The sequence below is a fragment of the Lactuca sativa genome, chromosome 9 (assembly GCF_002870075.4).
Source record: "Lactuca sativa cultivar Salinas chromosome 9, Lsat_Salinas_v11, whole genome shotgun sequence".
NCBI classification, from domain to species: domain Eukaryota; kingdom Viridiplantae; phylum Streptophyta; class Magnoliopsida; order Asterales; family Asteraceae; genus Lactuca; species Lactuca sativa.
This window is the reverse complement of record NC_056631.2, coordinates 179,406,274-179,414,401: the sequence shown is the minus strand read 5'-3', so window position 1 is coordinate 179,414,401 and position 8,128 is coordinate 179,406,274.

The window sequence follows — 8,128 nt, the reverse complement described above, 5'->3', positions numbered from 1 at the left end:
AAAATTCTCACAAAATGACAAGTGTCAAAATGAAGGAGAAGATGACATTTGACAAAAAAAAAACCTTCACTTATTAAAGAGGATGCATATATATTAATAGCATATATATTAATAATACGATGTTAAGAGTATGAGGTGTCCAATTAAAGATGGTGGATGATAGCTTATGTTAAATTATAGCTAGCATTTTTATGTTAAATTATATTTTTAAAACATTATGAAGATAGTCCAAGTAAAATGATAATGTAAAAATGGTTTGCCTGTTTATAAAATTATGTAGTATCCAAGATACTTGTGTATATGCTCATGATTGTAAAGAAAAAATATTGTTAGTTCTTGAATGGTTAGTGCAAATTCGTGAATCATACGAATTGATATTGTTTGGTAACCGAATGGTTTTATTTAGAGGTTACATCTAAATCGATGAGCATTCAGTATGTTTGATTCGTTATAAACGACATCTAAATATAAATCAAAGCCTTGAAACTGTATCTAAAAAGTTGAACTATCTTATCTTATCTTAACTAGATTATGACCCGCGTAAAATGCGGTAGAACATATAAAAGTATAAAAAGTTGGCATAATAACTGAAAATAAAGTAACAGAAATAGAATTACCGTTATTGGTAACATTGAAAAAAACAATGAAATGCTTGAAATCTATAATCGATGAAGGATCTCTTTGTAAACAACGTTTTTTTGTTTTATTAGTTGGACGACTTTCCTTGTCATATATGAGTACCTTCAAGACTATATCTTTTTAATATATACTCTTCTTAGGTTCGGGAACCAATGTTAGTTGTCTTTTTTCTTTCTTGTTGATGTATTAATGAATGCAATACAAATTGGTGCTACACTTGGAGCTTGTAGTGTTATCCACCGATTTGTTAATGATTTTCCAGTAAGTTCATGTTTTTTTCTAAAAAATTACAATTTTTTATATTTTCTTCGAGTTAATGTTTTATTATTGATTTTTAATAATAATAATAATTATAATAATAATAATAATATGATTGGTGTAGGAGGGTCCTCAAACACTTGTGGGAATTACATTTGACTCATTGCACCAAGTTCTTTTTTTTTAAAATAACCTTTCAAAAAAAATTATTCGTTCAAGCTCTTTTGCATTTTTTTTATTGCAACTATTGATTTTCTTAGTTCCAGACATACATGATGTTTACACTCTTATCCCGTCTGATGTTATTGTTCAATTTTCTAAGGTGATGAAGTTACCAAAGACTGGTGTTGATGATCATTGGACATTAGAAAATAACATAAATGATTTTTCAAGAATCCTATAAGTAAATTTGTTTCTAACTCAAGTTACGCCAATACCCATGTGTTTGTCTGTCATGTGTTTATCATAATATTTATTAAGGGTATTAGTATCAATTTATACATATCTCCAAATATAAGTCAGTTTTAATCAAGGGGAAAATGCTCATTTTTCTTGAGTTGACAAAAAACTTTAACCTGGAGAACACAAGTGCGACCTATATGAAAACTGTCAAATGTCCTCTAGAATCTAACATGTCATAAGTTGTCTTCTTAGTTGAATTATCTGTCATTTTTCATTTTCATTTAAGTTCTTTTTAGGATTAAACAAAAGGAAAAACAACATAATTTTGTTGTATGAAAAAAATTTGGAGTATAAAGTTACAATTGGTATAAAACCCAACAATGATAGTTCATAATATTGGTCTAACTCATCTAATTTTATATCATACACTAAAAGAACAAATAAAATAATAAAAAAGCAGCTGCAATGAAAACCTTGTTTTGTGTCGCAATAAGTTGACATAAAACTCAAGAGTTCTTGAATATAGGAAGAGTCTACTCTTCAAAAATGAAACTGGAAATTATAATAAGTAACTAGTTCGTGTAGATGTGCAGTCCGTAATCAAATCCAACCGTCCAAGTATACCTGAAGGGCTAATTTTCTTATGAGAGAGCATGACAAAATCACCGATGAGAAATTCCTTTGGCGGCAAGTTAAAAAGCTTTTTGAATATCGAATTCCTATGAGGTGACTTTAGATTGAGCTGTCAAGAAGTTAGAATAATTGGTATTGATGTGCAATCCCTTTACAAAAAAATGAAAATAAAACGCCCTAAAAAAGATGTGTAAAAGGGTCATTTATCAAACTTTAGATGACTACAAAAAAGAAACGCTCTTAATTTGTTCGTACTTACTTCACACAAACATCATTTTAATAATGAAAATGTCAATTTACCTATAAAGAAATTAAAAATAAATAAATAAATAAGCCAAACCTGAGATCCTTTTTGACAACATGTGCATCCGACTCAACTATATTGGATCTTGAAAAGCAAATGTATTTGTTAATGCAAGTGAAGGGTATGGAATGGATTTTCCAACATCCATTTTTGGGTAACATCCACTTTCATATCCATTTTACACATACTTTTGTTTTCATCATGTACGATTCTTGTTTCTATTAAAAAAATACAAAGTTATACAACCAGATAAGAATTGTACTTTTAGAAAGCATGCATATTATGGAATAAGGTTAGAACATGTTTGTTCTTCAAATCTAAGAATTTTAATATTGACCTAACTACAAAGATTCCCAAGTATAGTGTCCCACGGTTGGTTTTTCATTCCAGTGAATGGTATTGTATCACATTACCTGGATGGTATATTATCTAAGAAAGTAAGAAATAATGTTAAATGGAACTTGATGGCAAAACGTCATTCTTTCGTTGGTTATACTGAAAAATATATAAATTTTTATAAATTCTTGGAAGTGGATATATTATGTTTTGATAATCAACCTTCTATACATAAAAATCCTAAATCTTCCCTATGATAAACTTAAATAGTACATGGTCATTACAATTTTTTTTGTCTCAATAGCTTAAGCATCTAATAACGGCTTAAGGATATGAATATAAACTAAAGAACTACAAACAATACACACCTAATAACCTCAGATGCTCCAGAGCTTCAAATATTCTTCTCACACTTCTTCTCTCAATTTTTACATATTGACGGCATGTCTCCAATGGGTTGAAGCTCTTCAAGACTTATGAAATCGTTCATAATCTGCAATGATAATATAATACTTTTTAATCTTAATCCAAATATAAATTCTATTTGAGTACCTAAAAAACCACATTATGGTGTCCCTGCTTTATAGTATTAGAAAATTAAATAAGCAAATTCATACATTTTTTGCAACTTTTTCATAAATTGCATGAGAAGATCTATCAATCTTTTACTAGTCAAGGATTTAATCTCTCTCATCATACCAAAATTGTAACATCCAGAAATCAGGTATAACTATTTAATCCTTCTTCTTTTCCAAGTTGTCAAAACTAGCCCATGGAAGGGATTTTGTAGCAAATGAGTACGCTGGGCATACTGAAGAGTACGTTGCGCAAACTCATGGGCGTGATCTTGACGCGGATGTTTCCCAGTATGTTGGGCGTACCATAGTGTACGCGGGGCGTACTGGGCTCAGTCACAAAACCCTAAATGAGACTTGTGCACTATAAAAGGAATGTTATGGCCTCCATCCCAGCCACCATTCCAGTGAGTGAAACCCTAAAGGAGCTAAACCTTCATTCTAAACTTGTGTGTGTGTGTTTTTGGAGCTTGAAAGTGTCTTTCTGTGCTTGTGAAAAAAAGAGAGGGCCTTGAAGAGGAAGGATTGGAGTCCAAGCTTTTAGATCTGAGCTTAACTAAGTGGGGAGCTTCTCACAAAGGTAAAAAGCTTCAAACTTTACCACTCTTTGGTTATGAACTTCATATAGGAGCATTTTTAGGGTTTAAGTCCCAAAGGTGGAGACTTTTTGAGTAAATGGTCTCCATAAGCCTTTATCTACCCTATTTCAGTGTATTTTATGTTGTAGATCCATAAAAATCCAATCTTGGACGTTAAGATTAAGTCATGCATGAGATTAGGGCTTAATGGGGAAAGAGAATATGTGTTTGAAGTGATTAGTGACCTTTACAGCCATGCAAAGGCTTAAAGGTTTCGACTTTATGGCTTAAGAGATAGTAGAGTGTCTGGATCTGTGATATGAGCTTATGTCTTAATCTATTCAGACCAAAAATCATGAAAGTATGAAACTGGGCATTATGTTGGGCGTAATCCCAGTACGCCCCGCGTAGGGGGTCGAGTACCTCGATTCTGGATAACCACGGAGTACGCCTCGCGTACAGAGCTAGTACGCGCAGTGTAACTCCCCACAGTTGACTTTCGTTGACTTTTAAGGTTTGGTCAACATGTGGACTTTTGGACCATTAGAGGGGTAAAATGGTCTTTTAGCCTTATAAAAGAGCCAAGGAAGGGATTGGTCTAGCCTTGAGGGTCGTTATTGATTTGTGATAATTACTTTATGTAATTAGGCGGGGGCTAGGTCATTGTTTCGAGTTCGGGAATATCGAGCACGTGAGTGACTAGACATCATATGAGGTGAGTCTTCTCAATATACCTTACCTTGAATGCTAATCATGTGTGACCGGAAGGTCTTATGTGCTATGACGAGTATGTGATATATGTTTCTATGTGATATGTATATGTTATGTATGTTATGAGTAGTATGGTATGAACCGAAAGGTCGACAGGGTATGGACCGGAAGGTCAGCAGTGGATGGACCGGAAGGTCTACTTAGATTGTGGGACCGAAAGGCCCCTAAGACACATTGACCGGAAGGTCTCGTAAAGCTATAGTCTCGAGTGGCTTATGTGTTGTATGTAGTATTTGTTGGATTAATGTCTAAGTCCATAACTATATTTGGTATGTACTTGACTCGACCCGGCATGGTCCATTTGGGTTGCACTTCACCGACACAATTTATATGGATAGTCATTTGAGAATAGTATATTTATGATTAATATTAATATACTATAAGTTCTAATATATTAATATGGAATCATATTATTTAATTAGTATTGATCAAGAATTAATTTAGAATTAATTAAGTGATCAAAATGAACTAATTAATTATGGACTCTTATATATATGGAATGGGTCAAGTTCATTTAGGATGGGCTAAGCTTTCATGGATAGTCCATGGAGTGTTTAACCCATGGATCATATGAAATGAAAGGTCATGGGTTTAACCCTAGTATCCATACTATATAAAGATGTCCTTGGTTGGTGAAATGGGCACTAGTGTGGGTACACTAAGAAGGGCTAGCCGATTTCACTAGAGAGAACCAAGTATTCATATTCTCTAAAGTCTTTAAAGGTGTTTTGGTGATTTATGATTCCACTTGAGGCTTCCACACTATTGGGGATAAGCTCTTAAAGCTTGAAGACATCAAGCTACATCAAAAGGTATGTCATCTAACTAGTACTTTGTAGTATAAGAACTTCATAATATGCTAGTTAGGATTAAAGCCTTGGAAAGTTCTTATTTGCATGTATAATAGAGAAAACATAGATCCAAGGTTTATAGGGTTGCATGTACACCATAGGAGTGTTAGAATGCTCAAAACCCAACCGTATTTTGGGGAACTCACTAAGAATTTATGTTTACCGTGTTATGTGATATGTGTTTCAAGTACCAGCGAGGATCGCGGGAAGGCGTCAGCATGATTTGTACACACTGACAGAGGATTTTGTATTTGAGATTCTGGGATATGTTTTACCGTGATAACATTTGATACACTTGTGTTTTGAAATGATTTATATGAGATATGATATGGTTGAAAAATGAAAAATTGTTTTAAATTTTCACGTCGTTACAAGTTGGTATTAGAGCCTTAGTTTGAGGGATTCGGATGCACCTTCGGGCGCATCTGAACTCAAACTGAGGATTTGAGAGAATTTTTCATAAAAGAAACAACTTTTTTCTAAGAAGAGTAAAAGATTTTGAGAAAAAGCAAAAAGGAGCAGTGTGTACAATTAGCCAGCGCCCGAACAGTGATTTCCCAAAATACCCTTACATTATGTGTTATGAGATATTATGTGATGTGCTACGCATGCTAGAGTAGGCTAGGTAAATCATATCTTAGGACTAGGGTGGCCTGATATGTGATGCCTTAGCCTAGGAGTTTATGCTGCTGTGAGATACTTTAAGTGCATGTATGTAGCAGAGAGTAGCTTGTGAGAAGTCTTCTTGAGAGTAGGTTGAATTCAGAGGGTATAGAGTACTTGCGAATTGGGATCCTAGGAGGACTTGGTGTGGATACGGATACGATGTGGAAAGTAGTATTGGGCCCGTACTACTAAAAGCACCGGATAGGTAAACATTCCAAGTAAGAATCCTTAGGGTGCTAAGGAACAAGTAAGAACAATTGATCGAGTATGAGTAATCTCGGTTGAGTCTCTGATTATTTTATGTCATATTTTAGAGGCATCATGGTGGGGACGCGCCACAACCCAGGAGGCAGTGGTACCAGTGGTACTAGCGATGAGGAGATCCGTAGGATTATCCACGAGGAGGTGGCCGCAGCCATTCGGGCAGAGATTCCGGAGATGTTTGGGTTTATCATGACCACGCTGATTAAGACATTCGACGAGCGATATGTTGCTCTGACCGAGGTTGCTGCTGCTACAGCCACCGCAGATGTCACCGCTGCTAGGCCGCAAGGGGGTGACTCGTTGCTGTACCGAGAGTTCAGCAACACGAAGCCACCAGAGTTTGATGGGACACAGGATTCGATAGCCGTGATGAGGTGGATCTCTGACGTTGAGGGATGTTTCTACACTTGTTCCTGTCTGGAACATTTGAGAGTACGGTTCATGCTGAACCAGCTTCGCTTGGGAGCGAAGGACTGGTCGAAGTTTGTGACAGCAGATTTTACTCCTGCAGAGCTCACTGCAGTGACCTGGGAGAGGTTCACCACTATGTTCAGAGACAAGTATGTTCCCCCGGTGAAGAGGGAATGTTTGGCCCAGGAGTTCCTGTCCCTCAAGCAGGGGACGGAGTCTGTGATGGTGATCATGCGGATGTTTCATGAGAGGGCGTTGTTTTGCCCTGAGCACGTGTCTACCGAGCAAGCACGCATGAGTCAATATTTGAGCATACTGAGGAGGGACGTTCAGGAGTTCGTGGCGAACTCGACGTACTGAAAATTTGTCGAGCTCCAGGAAAATGCTCAGAAGAGGGAGATTGAGCTAGAGACTCAGGCCAGGGAGGAGGCCGAGTCTCAGAGGAGGGACAGGCGGCCGGTGCAATCTCAGCCGGCTGCCAAGCGGGCAAAGCCCGCCGATACGAGATCTGGAGGTCAAAAGGGCCATACTTGTGGGAAGTGCGGTAAGGGACATGATGAAGTTTGTCGAGCAGGTGCTTGCTACAAATGTGGCAAGGAGGGGCATATAACCAAGGATTGCCCCAAGGGATTCATGGTTTGCTTTCATTGCAACTAGATTGGCCATAGGAAGGCCGAGTGCCCGAAGTTGATTCAGGGATCAGCATAGGGATCTGTGCCTTCTTCCACTTGAGCTACGGAGAGTCGGCCTGTGAAGGCCGAGGCGCCGAAGGCTTGCGGCAGAGCCTTCCAGTTGGCCGCGGAGGAGGTCCGCGCAACACCTGATGTTGTGGCTGGTATGTGATCTGTTGCTTATTCTTTTGTTTATATATATGGTGTTTATATGTGATATGTTTAGGTACTTTTCTTGTGAATTATGTACCTGCATTGGTGTTATTTGACTCGGGTGCTAGTCGATCTTTTGTGTCACTAGCGTTTAGTCAGCATATCAGTATCCGACGAGAGGCGTTGAGTCGACCTCTATGAGTTTCTATAGCTGACGAGCGAGCGGTTTTTGCTACTGATGAGATTCGAGGATGTGTACTCGAGATCTTCGGTGTTGAGTTCCCGATAGATCTGGTCCCGATTGCGATGGGGGACGTTTGTGTCGTTATGGGCATGGATTGGCTGAGCTGATTTGGAGCTGTTATAGAATGCAAGCGTCAGATGGTGACGATACGAGACCCTAGTGGGCGAATGCTGACAGTATATGGAGAGGGTACCCGATGTGGGTCAACATTTTGCTCGGCTGCCCGAGCGAATCAGAGTCTACAGCAGGGCTGTAAAGGGTTTGTAGCCTTTGTGATGGATACGTGAGTTGCTGCAGAGAGGCCGAGTTCTGTCGGTGAGGTTCCGATAGTGTGAGAGTTTCCGGATGTTTTCCCCGAGGAGTTTTCGGGTG